The 27,070-nt window shown below is 45.0% G+C and overlaps 1 long non-coding RNA gene across 1 annotated transcript in view; it reads right to left on the bottom strand.

Annotated features, from left to right (window-relative positions):
• LOC123044314 (uncharacterized) overlaps positions 1-14,035 on the bottom strand; it is a 38,341-nt gene extending 24,306 nt beyond the window's left edge. Inside the window, exon 1 of the long non-coding RNA XR_006419970.1 lies at positions 13,924-14,035. This is a non-coding gene — a long non-coding RNA (uncharacterized lncRNA). The remainder of the gene's footprint in view (positions 1-13,923) is intronic.
• Positions 14,036-27,070: the final 13,035 nt, after the last annotated feature.

Genomic DNA, 27,070 nt, shown 5'->3' with positions numbered 1-27,070 from the left:
TTTTTTTTTTTGAAAGAAGAGAAGAGAGAAGCGCAGAGAGGTTGTTGATATAAAAGATTTCACTCTTTTTTGTTGCGTGATATTTGGAGGGGGTGGTACTTCCAGATAATGTGGAGATGAGTACGGGAAGGTTACCTCTTCGTGGGAGGTGGGAGGTGGTGGACCACCCACAACACATGTTATGTTTCGTTGCTACATATCCGTTGTTAAAGGTGGGTTTTTGTTGTAGTGTCACCGACCTCGGGCAGGATCCGAGGACATGTAGATGGCACCCGACTTTATGCGAGTTCCTTGTCGATGGTGGTGTAGAATGTGCTCCACCTTTGAGCTAGCTCCGCATTGGTAGCGACGTATAGATGGTGCCCCATCTTCACCGAAATCTGTGTTGACGGAGGTGAAAAGGGATCCCCGCCTAGCTGAGCTTTGTGTTGACGAAGGTAGACGGCGCCCCGCCTTGGGGGTGCACCACGTCAACGAAGGTGTAGATGGCGCCCCGCCTTGGGAAAGCTCCGCGATGAAGGCAGTGTAGATGTCGCGCCACCTTGGGTGCGGGAGTTGCAAATGGCAACATGTCTGATGGAGATCCATGTTGACGGAGGTGTAGACGGTGCCCCGCCTTGGGGTCATTCCATGTCGGCGATGGTGATGTCGATGGGTCCCGCCTTGGGCAAGCCCCGCGTTGGTGGTGGGGTGGATGGCGCCCCACCTCGGGCGAGCTCCATATCAACAATGGTGTGGATGGAACCCCATCTTGGTTGTGCCTCGTATCACCTCGGGCGAGCCCCAGTTGGCACCTGCATTGACGACCCTTCGCCTGCAGAGGCCCGGGTGGCGCATGGTACTGAGTGGATGATGTAGCCTTGTCCGCCGTCACCTAGATTTGTGAGTTGTGACCGAGCTCCCCGCCTAGAACGGGACATAAGTCGTGGTTGAAGTGTTTGCCATGGAGGGTCCCATGGCCGCCATCGTTGAGTAGGTCTAGGCTTCCTCTCATCATCTTGATGTCTTCACCACCGGTTCCAACGTGGGGGCCTGTTAGGATGCCCCCGCTCCAAGTGGTGGGTTGGTGAAGACTGTCATCGAGGCGTTCATGTTGAGGACAATGACTTGGGGAATGGCGCCTCATCATACCTGCAACCTGCATTGATGAAGTATTCGGCGCTTCTTGATAGTGGTGCTGCCTAAGGATATTGTTCACATTTTCCTAGAGTTGGTGAAGATCCGTGCTTTGAATCCTGGCCACCTAGTGTTATTGACTTGCAGGAGAGGATAGAGAACCTATTGTCGTTGCGAAATGATCGTCCATCGACCGCCAGGTTGTGGAGGCATGCCTCCCATGCACCTCATCGATGTTGATGGAGACTATAGGGACTTGCACACCTATAGTTGCGTAGAGGATATGGGCTTTTGGACAAGCAAGTATTCACCATGAGCCTACGCATGTTGTGGGAGATGGCCTCCAAGCCTTCATGCAGCTTGACCTCGGTGCACCATGGTGTGTTGGCGGCTCCGAGTGTGAAGCCGCGGTAGAGGCGTGAAGGGAAGCCGCACTTGCTCGCCTGTTGGTGGTATTATAGCGGAGGCATTGAGCTCCCTCCACATCTCCACGGATGTCCTCCCATGTTGACTCCTTCAATAGGGCGAGGCTTGAGCATAAGCTCAACGATGCACCTTCTTTGCCTTGGGTGTTGCCCGCCTTTGCACCTTCTTGGACTCGTAGTTTGAAACTAAGCAGATTCCGAGACTTGGTGCACGTAGACTTTGGCGCCAAGCTCGATGACGGTCATGGACGGTATTGATCCAAGTTGAATCACCACCGGCTCGAGTTGCTGCCACGGGAAAGTCCACCATCTTGAAACACACCTTGATCAGCGGAGCCCCCCGCCGATTCTTTATCATGCACCGTGCTATACAAACTGGGAGATGGATGGAGACGATTTCGATGACCACAACGAAGCAAAGATGGGAGGAAAACCAGGTCCCACCGGGCGTGCCAATTTGTTTGACACGAGAAAAATCTTAAAACGCTCGGGATGAAGGGAAGGGAAGGAGTATGGATTTCTCTCCTGCGCCGGGGAAAAAGAAAAAAAATGCGGGCGTGCCAGTGTACCGTAGTACACAAAGAAAAGTGATACAGGAAACAAGTATTTCATTTATCTCTTTGGATGAACAAAATTACAAGATCCCATAAAAAATGGTTGTGCTCCGTGGCCTACTAGCGCGGCCTGCCTGACTATGGCGATGTGCGGTCTCCTGGTTCCCGGGGCCCCGAAAAGCTCCCGGTTAATTACTCCCGCGGGTTGCTCCGCGAGATACCTTCGATTAAGCCGTGTGGTCGTCTTCGCTTCGCGTTCTCTATGCATGATGATGATGGTGTGTGTAGGTGTGGGCGGCGGCAAAGCCCGTGTCCTCGTCGGTACACGTGCCGCTCAAAACATGGCTTTGTGCTGGCCACGTCCGCCCTCGCCGTCGCGCCTAGTCGGTGTTGACAGTGTTGATGCAGTCGGTGTTGAAGTTGCATGGGTCCTGCTCGGCTCAGACTTCTTGACGATGTAGCGGCTTCGTCGGGGTACGCAAGGGGTTGCCTCACGGGAGTATTCTTTTGTGGAGACTATCGTTAGTGTAAAACCAACGCACGCTCGCATCGGCATGGCCGGTGTGGTTGGTGTCTCGTCTCGACTAGAGGACGAGGTTACGGCAATCTGCGGAGACAAAGACTCCGCCACACAAGGCCGTCAGAGGTAACGTCTTAGAGGGGCATGTTGATGCCTCGTCTCAACTAGACGCCGTATTCGGTGGTCTGCTAGACAAGGAGCACACCGCCTGTATGGTGAAACCTTTATGCCATGAAGAGTGCACCTTGTCTCGGCTGGACGCCGTATTCGGTGGTCTGCTAGACAAGGAGCAAACCGCCTGTATGGTGAAACCTTTATGCCATGAAGAGTGCACCTTGTCTCGGCAGGACGCCGTATTCGGTGCTCCAACAAGACAAGGGCAAAGCATCGTGGTGCCGAAGAAAGGTGACATCATGGAAAGGTGCGGTTGATACCCCGTCCTAGCTAGACGCCGTATTCGGTGGTCTGCTAAGACAAGGGGGACGCTGCCTCTACGCTGAGTGCTGTACGCCATGAAGAGTGCACCTCATCTTGGCTGGACGCCGTATTCGGTGGTCCGCCAAGACAAAGGAAACACATCACATGATCGTGGTAAGGGTCGGTGAAGACGTGTCATCGCGTAGCACCATCTTCTTCGTTTCGTGGGCTCCATGTTGCGGGCAGCATCGGGGGCGTGTGTCATCTTCATGGACTCCGCGTCGCGCGCTCCGTCTGGATGAGGTAGACATCGGTGGTGTCGTCCTGCGAGCTCCACGCCTCCGTCCACCGCAGCACCAGCTTGTTGATGTTGATGATGGACGTCGTCTTGGCGAGCTCCGCGCCTCCATCCTCCATGGCACGGTGGCGGCATCTTCGGGCTCCACGTCTCCGTCCTCTATGGCGTCGTCTTGATGAAGAAGACGACGGAGCATCGTCCGGGCGAGCTCCATGTCGCCATCCACCGAGTCACTATCTTGACGAAGTGGACGCTGGCAGCGTCCCTCAAGCTCCACGACACTATCTTCTGCAGCACCGGCTTGATGGCGGTGGCTGCGGCGAGCTCCTTGTCTCCTTGTCACCGGGGTTGAAGAAGTGGGCGATGACCTCCTTGTTCTAGCATGCATTCGTGAGCGCGAGGGCGCCGCCGTCTTCATTGCATCTGGTATGAGAAAGAGCGCCGCTTCATCCGCGGCCACCTTCGTTGGGCGCGTCGTCCGCCGCCTCGACAACACCTGGTACGAGAAGAGCGCCTCTTCATCCGCGGCCACCTTCGCTGGGCGCGTCGTCCGCCGCCTCGACGAAACATGTATAAGAAGAGCACCTCTTCCTCCGCGGGCACCTTGGTTGGGCGCGTCATTCGCCTCCTCAACTGCTCCTAAGAAGAGCGTTGCATCGTCCTCGGCCACCTCTGATAGGCGCGTCATGCAAAGGTCATTCTGGAAAATAGATGATAACACAGAAAAAAAATTATTGTAGCGTCGTTGCACATGGTGTATGCGCCCTCCTGGATGCTCGGTTACCTACTTGGAGTACATCCTCATATGTGCATGGCGGCTGCCACACCGATGCTCGGCGCCCGTGGCGGTCATATGTGCATGGCGGCTGCCACACCGATGCTCGGCGCCCGTGCCACCGCCACGGGCGCGTCCTTTCTCCTCGATACCTCGAAGCTGCCGCCAGGGCACGTCTCTTGCCTCAATGATACACGGCACTGCGTGCGTCTTGGTGCGTTGGCTGCATAGGTGGGTTGCTGCGACGTGATCTTCCGCCGACTAGCTGCGATGTGGTGAGTTCTCTCTCCTCTTTCTGCGGTCTCTCCCGATGCTGCCACCACAGGTGCGTGTCGTCGAGGGTGCGAGCGCCTCCCATGAAACCTGATAAAACATTGAGACAAAGAAACAAACAAATAGATGAGGGCATCGTCTGATCGGCCGCACCGTTGCCGCAGCTGCGGACGTCATCTCTTGCTGGGTGGCATATCCATCCAGATCTTCTGAACGCCACCACCACGGGCGCGCATCTCCTGGGTCTCCCTTCGTTGCGGTGGCAGGTCCCTCCTAGTGCGCGAGCCGTCCCGCGTGCCTCTCGCGTGAAACCTGACTGACAAAAACACACACACATATATACTATATATCAAAGGAGTCAGCAAGGCATGCGTTGCTGCCTGTTCTTCATCTCGCCGAGTGTCTGCTTGCCATCGGCAACGCGGCCACTGCCGCCGTCCCCGCGGACGCGTTCTTCTTCTCTACTGTCGCGAAGCTTCCGCCCGGCGCCGCTGCGATCAGCACGTGGCAGCGAACACGTAGGCCGCGCCTTGCAGCGCCCCCGTCGCAGCCGTCGGCCCATCACATAGCTTGGAACGTAGCCAGCACCATCTCCGACGTGGTGCGCGTCCGCCGGATCTCCTTGACGCTGCACCACGGGTGCTTCTCCTCTCGTCGATGCTGCCTCCCACGGCTCTTCTTCTCCTGCCTTTCCAGTTCAAAACCTCGTTTGCATTGGGCACATCTTCCGCGGCCGCCGTGCTGCTCTTTTGCGTGGGTTCTGGCTTGTTGGCTGCGTGGGCTTTGCTTTCTGCCTGAGCCTCCTCCGTGCTCTGCCTCCTCATGCATTTATAGGCTGAGGTGCTAGGGTTTGTTGGCGAGTCCACGTTGCAGCCTCCGAGTAGAGGTTTCCTTCCCATGGTTTCTTCTTGACGCACAAGCCTGCACCAAACTAGGAAACTTATGTGATACGTACCCTCATATATGCCTTTCTTTGACCACAAAGTTTTTTTGTAGCTCGTCCTACATGGTACCCTTTATCGGTGCCACAGCTTATGCTAGTACCAGCATCAGCAGTAGTATCACTGTAGCCACAGTGTGATTAGTCTGAAAAAGGCATGCTACGTGGACAGTTGTGAGATTCCTTGCATGCTAGTCCTGTCGAGTCCACATGTTTCTGGAGTTTGTGGGTCGTGGCACTCACCTCTGACACATCTTTTCAGCCGCCCATCTTCTCCTATCGGTAGCACACCAGTCCGCCTCATCTCCTTGCAGATATATAGCTCGTCGGACGTCCTTCCGGTACTGCTGCTGATGCTGAGGAAAAAGGAGAAGAGAGAGAGAGAATAGGAGAAGAGAAAAGGAGAGGTGTTGTGAGAAGAGATAAGTGTTGTGCGTGGGAACAAAAATAAAAGAGAGGGGTGCTGTTGAGGAAGGGATCTCTCTCTCCAAGAATCAGAGGCCCGCTTGAGAGAAAGGACAGGAAGAAGAAGAGAGAGTGTGTGGCTGTGAGAGGCTTGAGAGAGAAAGGAAGATGAAGGAGAGAGAGAGAGCCGGCAATATTCTTTCTCGCACCGTACCTGTTTTTAAATCTTGCATGCAGTAGACTCTAGGAGGAGTTAATTGCACAGAAGTATCACAATTCGGACATCACATGCAGATTGGTACCATGATTGCTAATTTTTATGTGTCAGTACCAATATTGGTCTAAGTTTTTGCAAATTAGGCTAAAACGTGTATTCATACGTATTGACGGTGTATCTGACCGATGGGGCCCGCCCGTCAGGTGCCGATGTGGCATGTTTTTTGCAGAAAACCCCCTTATGTTATATGTAATCACAAAAATGCCCAAATTTTTTGCGGGAAAAAGGCTGCAGGAGAGGATTTTTTTTTTGTTCGCAATTTCCACCATCGAATCTGGACTGATTTAAAATTTTCCGCTTTCCGCCAGTTGAACAAATAAATAAAAGGAAAGTAAAATCAGGCGCCGGCGGGAACCGAACCCAAGACCTGCAGTGCACAGGCTCCACGGGCTAACCACAACGCCACAGGGCAGCTCACGTTCCTCTACAGGCGTCTCCTCTCTTATAGTATGCCTGAACCGCTGGGCCAGCCCACCGAGGCCTGCATTTTTTTTTCGTTTCGCACTTAACTGGCGCGCGTGTTGGGCTCGTTCGTTGCCCCGGTTACTATTCGTTTCATTTCTTTTATGCTTTTATAATGCGCGGTGAACATTTTGTAATCTATATATGGTGTACATTTTCTTAATACATGATGAGTTTCAAGAATATTATGATCACACAATTTTTTATTTATAGTGAATATTTTCTTAATACATGGTGAAATTTTTTGCATTTCAAAAAATGTTCAGCATGTATTAAAAATTTATTGTGTAAAATTCATTCTTGCATTTCCAGAAACACGTCAATTTTTTCTTATAAAAGTTGAACAGTTTTAATGCATTTCTAAAATTTATTAAGATTACACAATTATTTTTAATACAGGTTGTCAAATTTTCTTTGCGAATGATTAATACTTTCTCCATTAATAAACGCTGAACATATTTTAAATTCAAATCGAACATTTTTGTAATATAACTTGAACTTTTTCTTAAGATATGATGAACATTTTACGTAATGCGCGGTGAATTTTTTGTAATTTATGGTGAACATTTTCTTGATACATGAAGAGTTTCAAGAACTTTTTGCCCCGGTTTCTTAATCATTCTTGCAATCAATGCATTAAAAGTTGAACATAAAATTTTAAATGCATTAAATTTTTGAAACATGGCGCAGAACATGTATTAAAAATAATTGTGTAATCATAATAAATTTTAGAAATGCATTAAAACTTTTCAATTTTTATTATAATAATCAAGTGTTTCTCGAAATGCAAATTGATTTTACACAATAAGTTTTAATATATACTGAACATTTTGTGAAATACAAAAATTTCATCATGTATGAAGAAAATATTCAACATAATAATCTTGAAACTCACCGTGTATTAATAAAATGTCACCATAAATTACAAAAAAGTTACCTCGAATTAAGTAAAATGTTCCTTGTCGTAAGAAAATTGAACAACCTATAGTACAAAAATGTTCAATTTGCATTTCAAATATGTTCAACGGATATTACCAAAGTTTATTATATTAAGAAAATGTTCACCGTTTGTAAAGAAAAGTTCATCGTACATTGAAAAATGTTCACTATAAGCAGAAAAAGTGTTCAGCGTATATTTTTTTGAGGATTTGTTCAGCGTATATTTAAAAAAAATGTTCACCGCGCATTATAAAAGCATAAGAGAAATGAAATGAATAGTAACCAGGGCAAGGAACGAGCCCAACACGCGCGCCAGTTAAGTGCGAAACGAAAAAAAAATGCAGGCCTCGGTGGGCCGGCCCAGCGCTTCAGGCATTATAAGAAAGGAGACGCCTGTAGAGGAACGTGAGCTGCGCTTTGGCGTTGTGGTTAGCCCGTGGCGCCTGTGCACTACAGGTCGCGGGTTCGATTCCCGCCGGCCCTGATTTTTACTTTCCTTTTATTTATTTGTTCAAGTGGCGGAAAATTTCAAACCAGTCCAGATTCGATGGTGGAAATTGCGAACAAAAAAAATCCTCTCCTGGAGCCTTTTTCCCGCAAAAAAATTGGGCATTTTTGTGATTATATATAACATAAGGGGGTTTTCTGCAAAAAAACATGCCACGTTGGCACCTAACGGGCGGGCCCCATCGGTCAGATACACCGTCAATACGTATAAATACGTATTTTAGCCTAATTTGCAAAAACTTAGATCAATGTTGGTACTGACACGCAAAAATTAGCAATCATGGTACCAATCTGCATGTGATGCCTCAATTATGGTATTTCTGTGCAATTAACTCCTCTAGGAGAGAGTAGAGGTGGGAGTAGTCACGGGCCTACACGCAGGCAGATTCTGACAAAATTGATCAGCTTTAGATTTGCGTAACAAATTACTCAACCCTGCAAAACCGGTCAGCTGTTGCGTGAATCTCTAGGAACAGGACGGTTTAGTGAATGGCATAGATAGGAGGTACCACATAGCTCGGCCTACAAAAAACCATGCTCTTCTTTGACAATCCTTGAGGTCGGTTGCATTTGTTTCCAAAACTCTGATGGCTTGCCGAATATATGTATGGATCCGATTGCCCTCGGTCATATAATTCCAATCCTCGTACGTGCTAGATGTAGTTCACACCCATCAAGACACACACATATTTTATGTACCTGTCCGAACATCAAAAAGAAGGATACATAGTACATGTATATTGGGTATTCGGATACGTAGGTGTGCCCTTGCCGAACGGCCTGTAGATACTTAAATACATACATACATGATGTATATGTATGAACGGGTATTCGGGTATGTATACACGCGAGCTTGCCGGCCGATCGAGACACCCAAATACCGAATACATATATGTACAATGCTAGACCACTACATATACCCTACGTGCATGTGGACAGGACATGCATGCACACGTATTACTTGTACCAAGTTTGATTTCATGCACGTGCATGTGCAAGAACGTGGGGAGCTTGCCATGCACGCTTGTGCCATGCTAAAACAATTTTGTCTTTGTATTATTAACAACTTACCTTTGCATATAAATTGCCCTGCACCAAAACTCACTAATAAAATTATTATTTTATGCAGCTGTGCACAAAAACCCGTCGAACACATGCTTAGAGGTAGAAATGGAGTTCGAATTAATAACATCAATATACATTGATTTAACAGTGAATACTCCAGACTTAGTCAATTTCCAGCGTAATTCATTGGGTTGTTGAGATAGTTGGACCTCCATCAGTCTCCTAACTAAACGGAGCCATTCTTCCCAACGATTGCCCGCTAGCGCCCGTCGGAACTGAATATTAAGGGGGATAGATTGAAATACCGAGGCGACGAACACTTCACGTTGTTGAACAATACGGTATAAAGACGGATATTGGATGGCCAAAGGTGTCTCGCCGAGCCAAGTTTCCTCCCAGAAACGTGTACTAGAGCCGTTTCCAATAACAAACTTCATCCTATTAAAGAAAGATTGTTTGACTTTCACCAGACCTTTCCAGGAAGGTGAATTAGTCGGCCTGACTGTAACCTGGGACAAAGTTTTTGTCTGGAGGTACTTGGCACGAAGGATTTGAGCCCACATGGCATCATTCTCCGTTGAGAGCTTCCACAGCCACTTGCTAAGAAGGCATCTATTCTTAACTTCTAGATTCTCAATACCGAGACCTCCTTGGTCTTTCGGTCTACAGATGATATCCCATTTAGCAAGCCGATATTTTCGTTTAAGCTCATCACCCTGCCAAAAGAAACGCGATCAATAGAAGTCCAGTCTCTTCCTAACACCAACTGGGACCTCAAAGAACGATAGGAGAAACATAGGCATACTCGTGAGCACCGAATTAATCAGGATTAATCGGCCTCCGTATGACATGAGCTTACCCTTCCAACAACTCAGTTTCTTCTCAAATCGGTCCTCAATGCACTTCCACTCTTTGTTTGTCAGCCTACGATGATGGACTGGAATACCCAGGTAAGAGAAGGGTAACTCTCCCAACTCGCACCCAAACAATTGCCTATAAGCCTCATGTTCGTCTTTGGCTCTACCAAAACAGAACAGCTCGCTCTTATGAAAGTTAATCTTTAACCCGGTCAATTGTTCAAATAGGCATAACACAAGCTTCATATTTCTCGCCTTGGCCAAGTCATGCTCCATAAAGATAATTGTATCATCAGCGTACTAAAGGATGGATACACCTCCATCAACGAGATGAGGTACCAATCCACCTACTTGACCATTTTCCTTAGCCCTTCCTATCAAAATTGCTAACATATCCACCACAATGTTAAACAGGATAGGGGACATCGGATCTCCTTGTCTTAGGCCTTTATGTGTCTGGAAATAATGACCTATGTCGTCATTAACATTAATTCCCACACTACCTTTTTGCGTAAATGATTCAACCTGTCGGCGCCAGACTTCATCAAAACCTTTCATACGCAATGACTGTTGGAGGAATGGCCATTTGATCTTATCGTACGCTTTCTCGAAATCCACCTTAAAAATTACTCCATCTAATTTTTTGGAATGGATTTCATGGAGCGTTTCATGCAGGACGACCACCCCTTCAAGGATATTTCTGTCCGGCATGAAAGTAGTTTGGGACTGTTGCACCACAGAATGCGCAATATGTGTGAGTTTATTAGTCCCTACCTTGGTGAAAATTTTGAAACTAACATTGAGGAGGCATATTGGCCTGAATTGCTCAATTCTCACAACATCCGTTTTCTTAGGAAGCAGTGTGATAGTTCCAAAATTCAAGTGAAATAACTGAAGCTGTCCAGAAAACAGATCATGGAACATAGTAGCAAATCCCCCTTAATAATGTGCCAGCACTTTTTATAGAACTCGGCCGGGAATCCATCCGGTCCGGGAGCCTTATTGTTTTTCATCTGTGCAATAGCATCAAACACCTCCTTCTCTGAGAACGGGGCAACCAGAATATCATTTTCAGCAGCCGATAGCCGAGGCACATCCTCAGTCCTGGACTCATCGAGGGATACACAATTATCCTCCGGAGGTCCAAATAACTGCTTGTAATATTCGGTAATATATGTTTTTAGGTGATCCTATCCTAAAGTAGTGCCCTCGTCTTGTTCAAGCTGAAAGATACGCTTCTTTCTGTGCTTACCATTAGCTATCAAATGGAAGAATTGAGTATTCGCGTCCCCTTGGACCACTTTGCGTACTTTAGCACGCAAAACCCACTTCAATTCTTCTTCGCGGAGCAGTTCTTTCAACCTCCTCTCTGCCTCATTTTTAACCTGAAGCTCATCAGGCAGTAAAATAGTGGATTCGGCCTTTATGTCGAGGGCCTGTATGAGAGAAAGGAGTCTATCCTTTTCAATCTTATACACACCACTGAGGTGCTTAGCCCAACCCCGTAAGAAACTTCTCAAATGCCTAATCTTATTCTGCCAACGCTCGATCGCAGTCGTGCCTCTTGCACCTCTAGCCCATTCCCTGGCAATCAAGTCCAAGAACCCCTCGCGTTCGAACCATGACATCTCGAAAGAAAAGGTGTTCTTGTTACCCACGTGTTTCGGCTCCCCTGAGTCGACGAACAAGGGTGTGTGATCGGATATTCCCCTCGAGAGAGCTTGCACCGTAACCAGAGGGAACTTTTGTTCCCACTCCACGCTCGCAAGAACTCGATCAAGTTTTTCATAAGTCGGGTTTGGCAGAGCATTAGCCCAGGTAAACTTTCTACCAGAAAGCTCTATCTCCCTCAGATCCAAGCTTTCAATAATGGTATTGAACATAAACGACCATCTGCCGTCAAAGTTATCATTGTTCTTCTCCTCTCTCCTTCTGATGATATTGAAATCACCTCCAACTAAAATTGGAAGCTGTTCTGACCCACAGATTCGAACAAGGTCCGCCAGAAACTCCGGTTTAAGCTCGGGCTGTGCGGCACCATAAACCGCCACCAAAGCCCAGTTAAAACCATCTATCTTATACCTGACTTGAAACTTCACCGCGAAGTTACCCATCACTACACTTCGGACTTCAAGCGAATCGCATCTCACACCGAGTAAGATACCACCCGATCTTCCTCGTGGAGGGAGGCAATGCCAATCGAAATCAATACCACCCACAAGAGAAGAAAGAAACTGGGGCGCAAAGTTTTATCTACCAGTCTCCGATAGAGCAACAAAATCTAACTTCTGCTCTAAAGCTGCCTCAGCAAGGAACCTTCTTTTAGCCAAGTTCTTCAGACCTCTGCTATTCCAAAAGATTCCTCTCATATTTCATCATGGAATTTTTTAGTGATTCGAATCCTAGCACTCCTACGCACTGCGGAATCAGGATAGATCTTCCGTTTCCACTTACGTTTTGGTTTACTAGGCTCTGCCGCTCGGTCCTCATAACCGGGTTCACTTAAATTATCAGCATCATTCTCGATGGGTACATCATCATCCTCAGACACATGATTTGGAGGTGCTAGATCCGCACACAGATTATCTAGCACTCTAACCCCTAATGCATCAATCTCATCATCATTCATCGGTTTAACTGCTGCAAGATTACGAATAGTCTCTAAGACACGTTCCGCCTCCAAATCTAACAGATCATTGACCGAATTAGTGATCTCACTATCCGTGGCACCTAGTGAAACTCCTAACTGGTTTGCATTATTTATAATCTCCTCATTAGAAAAATGCAATAAAGAGTTAGAAATGTTGACGGACAAACCATAAGATGATGCAGCCTCCTGAAGCTTGGCCGCCCTCATAGCGCACCGCTGCTGCATATCATCCACCTCCGGGAGCTCGTGTATGCGAGCACTCATCCGTCTCCCTGTCGAGACGAGATCCGGGATCCCGCCAAAAGCAACAACCTCCTCCCTAGTAAAGCCTGGCGCTGAGTCCCTCAAAGGGTCAGCCGAGGTTACCAGAGGAGGCGGCTGCGGGCTCCCAAGCCCCACAGACAGGTGGCCCACGCCGGGGTCCACTGCCACCGGTGCGGACAGAGAGGGGATGACGAGGGCCGCCTGCCCGCTCCCTCCTCCTGCCCCATCCGCCGATGCAGACGGAAGAGTCGTCGGTGAAGAAGAGGCGGTCCTCCAGACCACCGGGGAAGAAGGATGAGCCAGGGCCTCCTGCCCCAGCCCCTCCCCCAACGCAGCAGATGGCGCAGGTGTCGCTGCCTCCACCGGAGTAGCAGGAGCCGAGGACACCTGCCTCGGGCTTCCTCCCCCGGCGTTGGCCAACCCCAATGTGACCGATGTCACCGGCGTCGGGATATGGAGAGGAGACGTCAAGGCCTCCTGCCCTGACCCCCCGCCCCCCAACACCAGCTCACAGGTAGCAATCCGCACCGGAGCCTCGACCACCAGAGGAGGAAGGGAAAGAGAAGCGACCTCCGGCTCCCCCACCCCAACTCCATCCAGAGTCCTCGCCGATGAAGCCCTCACCAAGCGTCCAGAACCGCCAGCCCCCTCAAACTCCAATAGAGGAAGCGTGCGCTCAAACAAATCATCAGAATCCACCCGGTCACTCCAAAGTCTAGGTGGCGCTGATGCTGGCTCAAAGGACCCGAACCGCAACGAGGTCATAGGCACCGATGGCGATGCTGCCGGCTCAACCCCGGTCCCCTCCCCGGGCAACTGAGCAACTGGGCGAGAGCCGTTAGACCCCTCTCGTGTCGGCCCATCGGTCTGTGGCCCATTGGCGCCCGCATCGCCATCACCCTCATGCATATCAACATCATTCCCATTAACCGCATCTGCAAACAGATATGTGTCCTCAAACTCAATATCGAGGGGGAACACCTCACCCCTATAAGTCCAGTTGACCACGTCAGGCACGAACTCAATATCCAGAACACTGACTAAAAGCCGGGCCACTCCATGAGCCCGAGTAAAAGCCATATCAACTCTCTCCGTTTTCCCAACCAACGTACCCAAACTGGCCACAACTCGAACATCCTGCAAAGGCTTAGACGGGGCCCCTACAAACCGCAACCAGACCTGCAGAGTCTGGATGTTGCCGGGATTAATTGACTTGCTGCCCAGGAGCGCTGAACTTAGCTTCATCCTACTTCTTGTAGGACATTGTAGTAAACAGATTAACTTAATCACCTAAGACATACAGTGGCATTTGTTATGGTACGGCGCACCTGCTGCTGGTACTCGTTTGTCCAGTCTAGAGCATACATCCTCATGTAGGAGACACAATGGGGTGCTCTCCGAGCAGGAATGTCCGAGGCAAGCCACTGGCACCGGGTTGCTGACTCCTGCTGCTCTCATTCTAGTTCGAGCTACAGATCATGAATCATGAGGAAGCAATATACATGTCAAGTTGTTAACTTCTCAGAGCATGTATATTAGTATGGACTGCACTATAGACATATCCTACAATAGGTTGTCTTTTCGGTTCTCTGCATAGACTTTTGATTGGATGAAACATTAAGTATCTATTGATTGGCACTAATTATTATGTGTTCTCTATGGCCATTGCTTGTTAGATACAGTATAATATTGTCCTTCATCCCTGTGTTAATTTCTTGCTCGTGCAAAATTTCATTGTTAATTCTTAGCATCACACAGCAAAAAGGAGAAACAAATATTTGAAGCATGGAGCAAAGAAAAATCCTAAATCAATGTATGCAGCAACCATCATGATTATTTAAGCACCTTTGCAATCCCAAACTCCACATTTTCTGATATGCAAGCAAGGATCGAGGCCAGGTGATGAAAATTGAAGATGGATTTAAAAGGGAAGACGCCTACAGAAGCAGTAGTATGGATTCACGGAATCAATGTCAACTAATCATACATGGAGACGTAGACATTTGTGGGAAAACATACCTGGCAATGGAATTGATGGAAGAGTGGAAACTTTCCACTCATCCCATGGCGACGATGCATGATCGACATGGCAAAGGAACGATGCGTTCACGGCGGCGGCGAGAGGGATGGAGAGCCACGTCCCATGATTGATCCCTTTTTCTGATCCGTGTTTTTTTGGGTACCTTTGTGAGATACAAGAGGCGTGGAGAAAAGCTTAGGGCATAGTGGGTAATTTCTAGGTGTTACTAAATTGTTTCTAAGATCTAACGATTGTGGTTATCTCTCCTAATAAATTAAGGGCAGATGTTTCTAATTTTTGTGAGATTTTCTAGCTTAATTACTTTGTTTTTTTTACGTGGGCGAGATAACTTATTAAGGGCATTGGTGGGTAATTTTCATTTTTTCAATCCATTGGTTGTGCTCGTCTAATCGGTTTCAATTGACGGGCAGATGTTTCTAATTATTATGGGATTTTCTAGGTAATTCTCTTTTTTCTGGTTACCCCGTAAAGCACTTTTTATATATAAATAGATGCCTATTAGTGGTAAATGTTTGGTCATTTTTCTTTCAAAATTTGGAATACATACAATTCTTTTGTTTAAGTGCTCTTTAAGTGTTCAATGAGGTCGATACTGGTAAGTTTGTGAAATTGTAAAAATGTAAGTATATGTATGAGCAGACATACCAATGCAAATTAGTACATTTGATTGACCTACGGTGAAGGTACTAAATGATGAGAGTTTCATTTTACTGCAAAATACTCCCTCTATAAACTTTTATAAGATGTTTTAGGTCACTACTTCCATCTTAAGGCATAGTGTTAACTTTTTTGTGCCCCTTCCACTTTTTTCCGGGATTTTGACCGGCATTGGCAGTGTTAGGCCTTAATATTCAACAAACTTAAATAATTGGTACATTTGTGATTAGCTATAGTTTTAATTTTTCCCAAAGATAAAATAAGATAAATAACTGAATATGAAAACAGGTCTAATCACATTATACATATGAAATATAGCAATCTCCCGATGCTCCCACTATTGGTTTGCACTAAATAATAAGCTTGTGCAATTACATAATATATATGTCGATGTTTGGTAGTAATGAACTATTTCCACCAAATGATCATGCATATTTGCAATACTACGGCATAGTAGTAGACCATATTCGTCCTAGCATATTATGTTAGTATAGTTGTTTTTATTCTTAGGATAGTCTGTAGTGTAACAATTGTTTTTTACATCATTATATGACTTTCGTGTAAAAATAAATAAAGAATGTTGTTCTCTTTGGATTTCCAGTATGCTTTGTAAAGAACATACTCGCATTTTACTTTCGGTGAACTATTTGAAAATAATAAAAGGACATGAGCATACCTCTTCAATTCTTGCGTTTACGTATTTCATCTGAAGCTTACCGATGGACTAAAAATGTAGCTCCCTTTAAAATTCTCAATGTACTCTTGCAAATACTTAACTTCAGTAGTTAAGGTCTTGAATAATAGTTAAGATTGTGTTCGTGAATTCATCATGTTGTTCTAGCAAGGTAGATGCACAGATCACCTAAAAAAAAGGTAGATGCACAGATGCTGCCTAAACGTCTTTGCGCTACCTCAATAAACATGATAAATGTTCTGTTGCCATCTCATCGCTTCTCTTGAGTTTAAGTGTGTACCTAATACGATGGAGAGTATGCTCACTGTAGATGTACATTTTCACATTTTCAGCCACTTCGTTTCATGAAATATACATACCTGAACACTCTTTTACCAATATTTACCCTACTCTCTAAGGTATCTCCATCAACAACTTTCAAGTAGTAGCCCGAAAAAAATCTGAAACTCTTTCCTCAACTTTCTTCACTGTTATATAAAAAAAGGAAACTGTTTTTTAGATTGTTCTTCAATGGTAAAAACAACTCACACTCCCAAAACTTCAAAGGTGTTAAATATGTAGGTAGAGTCCCCTTTATTTTTGGCTAACATGTTGAATAGTTTGTTCCCAATAGAAGCACGAGTCGCATTGCCCAACATACAAAGGGAATATTAGCAAACTTTGAATTATGAAAAGGAATAAAAAAAGCAAACTATATATTTATGTGTTAAAATCATATTAGTACTAATAAGTTCATTGGTAGATAAGTTGATTGTGTCCCAGAGCCTTAAACTTTGAGCTTATTTTTTCTTGTCCCAATGCTTATAGCCAATGGATTCAACGGTGTACGTACCATACTATTTGAGGCCTGAAAAAGGAAATTGTCATGTTAATCATTAATGTAACTAATATAATAGGTAAACAAATTATATTAATGTTTAGTTTTTTTGTTTTCCAAGGAAACTGTGAAAATGTAAGTATTAGCTCAAGGGAAATGTAAGTATGTCAAGGAAACAAACATATTATAGTTTTATTATTTCGGCATGCACATATAGTGATTGTTTAGGCTATTTTTGTCCAGTCTATCTAAATGAGCACTTTGTCGAATATAATTAAAGTATGATTGATCAATGGTCAATGGCCAGTTCATCAATCTGATATAAAATGAAATAGAAACTTTAGTTTCTAAAGTAAGTAATATAGCAAAGAACCTACATGTATGTATGTACTAAGCATGGGAATAGTTCTGTGGTAATGTTAATTAATCTGCAATGTACAGATTGACTTTTTCTATTTTAGAAAGATTTATTGATCAAGTATTGTTTATCTATTCATCAGTATGGCATACAGTGAATCATGCAAATGGCTTGATTTCGCGCATAAGATGATACCTGCTGGATGTGTTGTTGTCACTGGACGGAGTTAATACTGTAGGTTCTGACGTCTCTGGCTGGAGTTGATCGGACAATCCTCAATATTACGTACAATGGTCTACAAGCACAATATTGGTAAGTGGAAGTAAAGGTAAGTGGCTTGCCTCTTGCTAACCTTAAAATTCTTCTCTCATGACTTTCACAACACTTGTAATCCATGTATCCATTTTTGGCATGGCTTATTCACCGGGATAAAATATTAGGTGTAACATCTCACTGTTAAGAACTTGACAACTGCACAAAGAACTGTGCATCGCTAGGTGGCTGAGAGTAACTACAATTCTTTTAAGAAGTGCAGCTAACTAAACAATGCTTAGTTTTGGGAGTAATTATCTTGAGCATTGTCCATTGTCTTCCTCATCACGATGCTATCCCTTTCGCTTAACTCAGTCTGATGCAAAATCAAGCAAGAAAATAAATTAAGGTTATTTGGAGCAAAATTTTCTGGCTTTTTTATATAATAGAGGAATACCAAATAGCAAAAATTTAGGTTTAGGACCTAGGAAGCAGACAATAATAAAGTAGTAAGCGTGAATATTTTCATCTCGGCACAAAAAGTTAAGTACAGTTTAAACGCCAATGTTCTAGAACTCATTTGGTTCTCAATTACTGCATAAATGGACACAACAGTCGTATAACTTGTAAGATATAGGTAACTGTAGGTTGCACAAAAAACTAAAACCAAGTAAGCGATGCAGAGGAAAATCTTATGTAATCAAGATTGATTTGAGTGGATTTAGATTACTGTTGTCTTGGATGGGAATAAATTAATGAGATACATTGGTGTAGATCTATTAATATTTATGGTACGTGCTTTAATGGTTGGATGTTTTGATTCTTTGTTGGATTTTCTGGTATGTCTTTTTTATTGGGTTAGCTTTGCATGTAGTACTTCTAATAAATATTGATTGTAGTTACAACAACTCTGTGACTTTGGCATCGCGGTGCAGGTGCGGCATATTGGTAGACTCAGGATGTGCAATCGGCTTGTGCAGGTCATCGGCGGCAATGAATTCCCGTTTAACATTTTTGTAAATTTTGTTGGAAGGTTATTCTTGTAAGCTTGGAGTTGGTGAACACCTAATATATAATGTACGGGATATGTGAGCATGAATATTGACCATAAAATAACTATTTGAAAGTATGACTAATAACTACTCACATCATTCGAAATAGCCTTCTCGGGCATAAAACTATATGGACTATTTGTTAGTCCGATTAATAAGTACATACATTAGTCAAATTAAACTTTTTGGGCACTAAATTGCATGCACTAAGAATTTTTTGTCTAATGAATATGTATATTCTGCTTTCATGTACCATTGTGATAGAAAAGAAATATGGTGCTTCATTGTCGATGTAATTTTTTTACGCTCAAGTGAAAATTGAGCCTAAACTTATTAATTGGGCATATTTTGGCAATGCACATATGTGATATCAATTAGAGAATAGAGTAGTTTGAAAAAGAAACAAAGGGGTACATGCAAAGGACGGGTGCTATATCTTGGCATTGCATATCAACTTCTAGGTATATTATGAGACAGAGATAGTATTAATTAAAGAACATAACAAATTCTTTGGAAAATGAGGACTTTGATGTGCCAGTCAAATAGTCACCTCGGAAGGGCTAGGCGACATCAATTCCAACGATGATGGTGGAACCCAGTTCTTTTTTGCTGATCCATCCGACATGTACGCCGAGTAGCCATCTATGCTCGTGATGGGAGAGGTCCACATTCAGTTCCTGGTGGAGGTTGGGCAGTTCATCGTGTATGTCTACATCCATGCCGTCGTTATGTGGACGGAACTTTAAAATCCAAGACATCATGGAGCGGCAGAGGAGAACGGCGCTAGGGTTCTCTCGAGTTTTGGTGCATTGGTGGAGCTGAAAAACCAAGGAAATCTTGAAGGAGATATTTCTGGAAGACAACTTCCTGTCATTTTTTTAGTTGGGCTGTAAATCTTTTTTATAGATCTCCCTATGTACGTACGTGAGCGGGCATGTATTTTTTTAGATCTTCCTATATGGACGGGAAGAGAGCGGACGTGGTCTTTTTTAAGATCTCCATATCCACGGGACGTGGGCGAGCGTTGGATGCATTAATGAAATTCATTGGTTGAGATCTAATTACTGATAATGGCCTGTTAGATTCAACGGTTAGATGATTCTTATTATTGTGGAATTTTTTAGATTATTCTCCTTTTCTGGTTAACCCATCAATCACTTTTTTATATAAATAGATATGGTAACATGCAAATATGGCCCAAATTGAAAGAACTGTACAATAGTTGAAATTGAAGGACAAAAATCTATAGTTAAACAGATAGGGTAAACATGATGTCATGGAAGTAGGACAGTAATCGAAAGAACAATACATCATTAATTTGCCTAATATAGAAAGAAGAGGGGAAAATCCCCTTTGACGTATATGGTGCATGTGGCACCTTTTATCCAAATAGCAATATTTAGAATATGTTCAGGAAAGTAAGCCATGCCAACCGATTTAGGTTGAGATTGGACATACCACGCACATCCTCAAGTCATCTGGTACGGTGAGATGGAATCTTTGGTGGAGGTCGCAAATTCCTGATGTGTTAGCGCACTGTACACTCTATAAATGAAAGAAAACCCTCAAATCAGCTCAATAAAAATAAATTCATGGCGATTTCCGCCGGATGATTAAAGGAGGCAGATGAACTGGGATAAGAGATGAGATAGTATATCATTAAATTAGTTACCTTGTCGTCCATGATAATGAACCCTCAGTATGGCTGATTCCCCAACCGAGCGGAGCTGGGTCGACCACGAGCAGCGTCAAGAAAGTCGATGGCGAGAGGCGGTGGCAAGCGGAAGTGCCGAAATGCGGTGGGGTTTCTCGACACCATGGCGGCAGCGGCAGGCGTCGAGCTAAGTGGTTACCACCGTGATAGGCGGTGCCATGCATAGACGCGGAGGAGCTTGTGCAGGTGTGAATGGTCACCGGAGGCAGGGGTGGCGGGCGGGGGTGAGGGTTTTTGTGACATGGGGATGGCAATGGTTTTTGTTTTTGAATTAGGTGGTGAGGGTTTTCTGTCCCACAAAGAATTTCGGAGGCAATGGTTTGCTAGAGCCAACCGTGTGTGATTGTCGCAACAGGCAAAACGAAAGGCATTGCACACGGTTCCAATTTTGGCAACCGTGTGTGATTGACGTACTAGCTCCGTCCTGATTTATTGGTCTCCTTTGTAATTTGTACCAAATTTTGACCAAATATTTAACTAAGAAATGTTTATGCATGTCACAAAAAATTATATCATTTAACACTATGTTCAAATACGCATCCAACGATATAATTTTTGCTGACCTGCACTAGCATTTTGTCAGTTAAATCTTTGGTCAGCATTTCACACAAATTACATAGGGGACTAATAAACAAGGACGAAGGTAGATTCCATCAACCAAACTGATTGCATCCACATCCCATCGTTAGACATAGGTAAACAAAGATTAAACATACTCAGACATAGATAATAAGCGTACACGTACACAAGCATAGTTCAACTGTCATTAGGCATGCTCAAGCGTACATAGTTCAATCCCACATCTCATCTCACATGCCGGCACGATCCTGAAGCTTCTCTAGGTACTCTGCGTACGCGCCATGCACCATCCTGCGAGAATGCTTCTGCTTGAAGAGCCAACGGCCCGTCCTCTTTCATGCGCCAGAACACTTTGATACGTGTCATGAAGCTTGTGGTTGCAAAATGGGCATTGATAGCTACCGTCCCAGGTCCTAATACGCCTGTTATGCATTCCCGCATAAAGCTCCCTCAGGATTTGCCTCTTGTACCTCCTCTGGACATCTTCATCCTCGTTGTCCACATCATCAGACATCACCTATACTAATAGTAAAAAAATGTGGCGTCAAATTAATGGTTACAAACTAATCTCTAGCGAACATTTGGTAGTTGCCAAAAATTGGCATCAAATCAACGATTACAAGTCGCGAAATAGGATTAGGAATTTATGGCTATTTATTTATACATATCCAAGGATTATTGTTCGATTTTTAAGCACATTCGTCTATGTATAGACCAATCTTGAAGAAAATAATGTCACAAACATATGTAGGTCATTCAAAATCAATTATCAAGTCCTAGATAGGAATTATTAGCACGAACACTAACCCTAGTCAGATTACTAGCGGAAATCATTTCCACAGATGAAACAACTAATCACTTATCAATTGTACCATTTAAAAAATCAATACGGATCTAATGAAACTTACTTAGATTTCATGGATTGGGAGAACATAACCATATGATTTCTATTCCAAAAAGGGGGAGGCAGGAGTAACCAGAGAAACCATTGGATCTATTTGACACATAAATGAGTATAGATGACTAACCTATTGTCCGTCGTCGTCGGAGTCGTCGCCGAAGTGGTCGTTGGAGTCGTCGCCCGAGTCATCACCAGAGTCGGTGTGGAACTCCGCCTCCGGCTGTGGAAGCTCGACGCCGTCGATGACGTCAGGGTGCAGCAATAACTCGTTGGCGGTGACGATGACCTCCGTCTCCATCTCCACGCCGTGCTCGGGTGCTTTAGCAGCCCCGACGTCGCCACTCCCTCCGATGGGGCGCTTCGACGACATCTCATACACTGACGGCTTTGATGACTGAGAGCAGCGTCGAGGATGCAAGCGGAGAGAGAGGATTGTGTCTGTGGCGAGGATGGGGGGTGCGACCGCTCAGGCGCACCATTAATATGGGAGAGCTCTTAATATGGAGTAGTGGGAGAGAGGCGGGCGGCGTCAAACCACTGGCTCGCCTCCCGGTGTGCCTCCGCACCAGACTGCTGGCATGCCTACCGTCGTTTCACACAGCTACTCGCATGCCTCCCGATGACACTGCGCAGCGAGCACGCCTCCGTCAATTCACACACCTGCATGCACGCCTCCCGGTCTGCCTGCATGGCGGACTGCTCGCATGCGTCCCGTCAACTCACGCCTGCTCGCACGGCACACGGGTCGCGTGGCGAAAAATATATTGTTTTTCTATTTGGATGATTAATGATGCCGCTTTATTGCTTAATCGAAGCATGGCACGTATCCATTGTTGGTCTAATGCTCACTGTTCGAATAAATAGTCCGTTTGGGATATTGGTTCCCAATTATTAATAATCTCTTGTTTGTAATTAAATAAAGATTACATCAAAACTGGTCTCAAAATTGACCCAAAAAAGTACAATGCAACTTTCTATTGGTGCCCATATGACAACACGATAAGTTTCACGAACTTCAAATAAGTTTTGGATGTACTAGAATTTAAAAATCAAGATTCTCATTGTTTGAAATTTGTTGCACGGGGAGTAAACATGCACCCAGTGAGACACATATGTTTTTGCAATCCATTTAGGTGTACTATCACATGTGCATGTAGCTCGAATTTGATTTTTGCACATTATACCCATAGAAAATCAATCAATTAATGTACTAAAACATTTTAATGATCTCTGTTTTTTTTGAAATTAAAATGTCCTTGCTTTGGTAACATATATATGTTCACCGCGGGATAATTAATTTAACATGCATCGTAGTTGTAGCGACCGGACTTCAGACAGTCTAGTCTCTGTGCATCAGTGTCACCTCTGGATCGGTAATGCTGACACGCACAGTACTTGAGGATTTATAACAGAGTTTCAATCACAAACTTATTACATCGAATGTCTCAAAAGAGAACTTATTACAATAATATGGCTTAAGGCCATCTAAAAACGATAACAGCGGAAGGCTTGGAAGATAAAGTGAGTCCATCAACCCAATGTCACGCCCAATATGCGACCCTATCCAAAAGGAACTCGATGGTCCCACCAAGGATAGACCCGCATATTGAAACGCTTTTGCAAGGTGGATATCATTACATCAACATTACATAATAGATGGGGATACATACAAAAGGCATACAATGCCACATGAATACAACATCATCTTACATAAGAGCACCATCCGACTACGGATGAAACACAAACAGAAACTCAAACGACATCCACCCTACTAGCCTAGGCTGCCGACCTGGAACCTATCCCCTGATCGAAGAAGAAGCAGAAGAAGAACTCCAAAACAAGCAATCATCGCTCTCGCGTCATGATCATCGCATAACCTGTACCTGCAACTGTTGTTGTAGTAATCTGTGAGCCACGAGGACTCAGCAATCCCATTACCATGGGTATCAAGACTAGCAAAGCTTAATGGGAAAGGAAGGGGTAGAGTGGTGAGGTTGCAGCAGCGGCTAAGCATGATATGGTGGCTAACATACGCAAATAAGAGCTTGAAGAGAGCAAACGGAACGGTCGTGAAACTAGCAATGATCAAGAGGTGATCCTGAACTCCTACTTACGTCAAACATAACCCAAAACCGTGTTCACTTCCTGGACTCCACTGAAAAGAGACCATCACGGCTACACACACGGTTGATGCGTTTTAATTCGTATCTGGTGTCAAGTTATCTACAACCGGACATTAACAAATTCCCATCTGCCACATAACCGCGGGCACGACTCTCAAAAGTTTATACCCTGCAGGGGTGTCCCAACTTAGCCCATGATAAGCTCTCGCGAACAACGAAGGATATTCCTTCTCCCAGGAAGACTCGATCAGTCTTGGAATCCCGGTTTACAAGACATTTCAACAATGGTAAAACAAAACCAGCAAGACCGCCCGATGCGCCGACAATCCCGATAGGAGCTGCACATATCTCGTTCTCAGGGCAACATCGGATGAGACAGGCTACGAGTAAAACCAGACCTCGAGTTTCCCCAAGGGGGCCCCGTAGGCGGCTCGGTTCGGACCAGCACTTAGAGAAGCACTGGCCCGGGGGGGCTAAAATAAAGATGACCCTCGAGAGAGCGACTCCCAAGGGAAAAGTAGGTGGTGGTGAGGCAAATGGTGCAAACCAAGGTTGGGCCTTGCTGGAGGAGTTTTATTCAAAGCGAACTGTCAAGGGGGTCCCATAAATCACCCAACTGCGTTAGGGACGCAAAATCCGGGAACATAATACCGATGTGATGGAAACTAGGGCGGCAAGAGTGGAACAAAACACCAGGCATAAGGCCGAGCCTTCCACCCTTTACCAAGTATATAGATGCATTAATTAAATAAGAGATATTGTGATATCCCAACATAATACTGTCCACCATGGAGCAATCTTCAACTTCACCTGCAACTAACAACACTATAAGAGGGGCTGAGCAAAGCGGTAACATAGCCAAGCAATGGTTTGGTAGGAAGGGTGAAAAGGTTAGAGGCTGACATGGCAATTTGGGAGGCTTGAAGAGCAAAAGATAGGTAGTGCAGCATAGCGATAGAACGAAGCAACTAGCATAGCAATGATAGTAGTGAGATCCAAGGTGACGGTCATCTTGCCAGAAATCCCGCTAGGAAGAAGAACGAGTCCATGAAGAAGATGAAGCCACGAAGACGAACCACACGTAGACGAACGCATCCTCACGATCGCAACGAAACGGGAACTATCGAGAAGAAGCACACAACATGGTAAACACACCACACATGAACAAGGCATGATGCTCAACCAAGTATGATGCATGACAAGGCTAGATGAGGCTACTCATGGCAAGAGATGATGCAAACAAGAGCAACACATCAAGGCAAGTTTAAATGAGGCCGGGAACAACATATAACAATTCCGGTAAGTCCTCATATGCAAATTCCGAATTTGGTCCAGAACTGAATAAACCTTATGTTCAAGTTGTTAAACAACAAGTTAATATGCACCACGATGAACTACACGAAATTCTAGTCAAGTTACATATAAAGTTCATTAGATTCGGAGCTACGGCCTAGAAGATATGAGCAAAACAAGTTAAACATGGCATTGATGCAAAATACATACAAACATCAAGCAAACACCTCAAAAAAAGGATGCAACATGATAATATGAAACTTAATGCAAAATCAAGCAAGTTTCATATAGAGAACACTCAAAACGGAGCAACGGTTCAACACATACACTCTATACAAGTTTAAAGGACAAGCTGTCCAAAACAGCAATTAGGCATTTAACAAGCATCAAAACAATATGCTACAGCACCCCAACATAAGAACAAAAGGCATGGAAATGATGTACAGGTAAAGGATGACAAAACATGAACACAGAGCTATCTCCAGAAACAACTAGAACATGCTCAAAAGGACATGACAAGATTGCAAATAATAACAGTTTCAAGCTTAGCAGAAATAACATCAAGTTGCAATGTTTAGAGCTATCAAACAACATGTTACAGGAACTTATCATGGCAAACAAAGGCATGGCATGAATCTACTAATTACATAAAACAAAAGTCCCTTACTGACCATGAGCCAAAAGAGCACAGAAAATATGATGGCACCCATGTAAACATGGCAAGTTATATGATAGATTCAGACATGGCAGGAACAACAATAAGTAGGCATGTTGGTGAGCTTGAACCACTCACCACGGAGCAACACATGGCATGACAAGGTGAACAACAGTAAGAATACATGTTTGTGAAGCTAAGCATGGCAAGAGCACGTTCATAGCATGCATGGATAACTAACAACAATCATGGCAACATTGAACTTAATGCTAACAGGCTGACAACAACATTATTTAGCAAGTTTGGAGCAAGATAATGACAAGCTACATCAGTCTATAAATGCAACCAGGGGAATGGATGGATAGAGCATGACATGTATAACAAAACATCCTTAGTGAACATCTCCAGATTATGCATAGAATGACTTGTAGCAGCAGGTTAACATAGCATCATGATATAGCAGATTCAGACTAGCAAAACAGCAACAGCAAGTACCCTACTTCACGAGATCGATGCACTCACTACAAGGCTCACAAAAATACATGGATTGCACCAATGTGAATATGGCATGATGTAGCACAAAACACGTGTAGAGCTCATGCTCATAGGATGCACACACAAAAGGAAATGAAAATGACAAATCACCAAGTTATAACTGTTTCAGCAGGTTAACAACAACATGCACTCTTGCAACGATGATTCAGGCATCAAGCTGAACTCAAATGAACATGGCACAATGAAATGAACATTTTGATATATTACAACGAACATTTTGATATAGTACACGCACAAAACGGAGTAACATACATGAAGTTATGATGCGCTGAACATGGGTACATAATGCAAAATCTCAGGGAAGGTGAAAATCTCACCCCGGAGAAAGTTGGACGGTGAGGTTCGTGGACGGGGCGGTGCAGGCGCGCCCTTTGGTTCGGGGTCGAGGCCAGATCGGGACGGAGGTGTCCCGGTGCGGGTTCAACTCCGGCGATGGCGGCGAGGACGATGTCGGGGTGGCCGGACTCGGGCGGGGGAGGTCTCCGGCCGGATCCGGCGCGGGGCGGCGAGGGTAGACCGGCAGGGACCGGATCGGGGCGGATCCGACCGTGGGCGGCCGCGGACAGCCGGCGGCGAGTGGAGCGGGCGCGGGAGGCGACACACTGGCGAGGCGGCGGCGGAGCACGCCGTCGAGG

The sequence above is a fragment of the Triticum aestivum genome, chromosome 2B (genome assembly GCF_018294505.1).
Source record: "Triticum aestivum cultivar Chinese Spring chromosome 2B, IWGSC CS RefSeq v2.1, whole genome shotgun sequence".
Taxonomy (NCBI): Eukaryota; Viridiplantae; Streptophyta; class Magnoliopsida; order Poales; family Poaceae; genus Triticum; species Triticum aestivum.
Note: the sequence above shows the minus strand (reverse complement) of the source record. Positions and strands in the feature narration are given on the sequence as shown.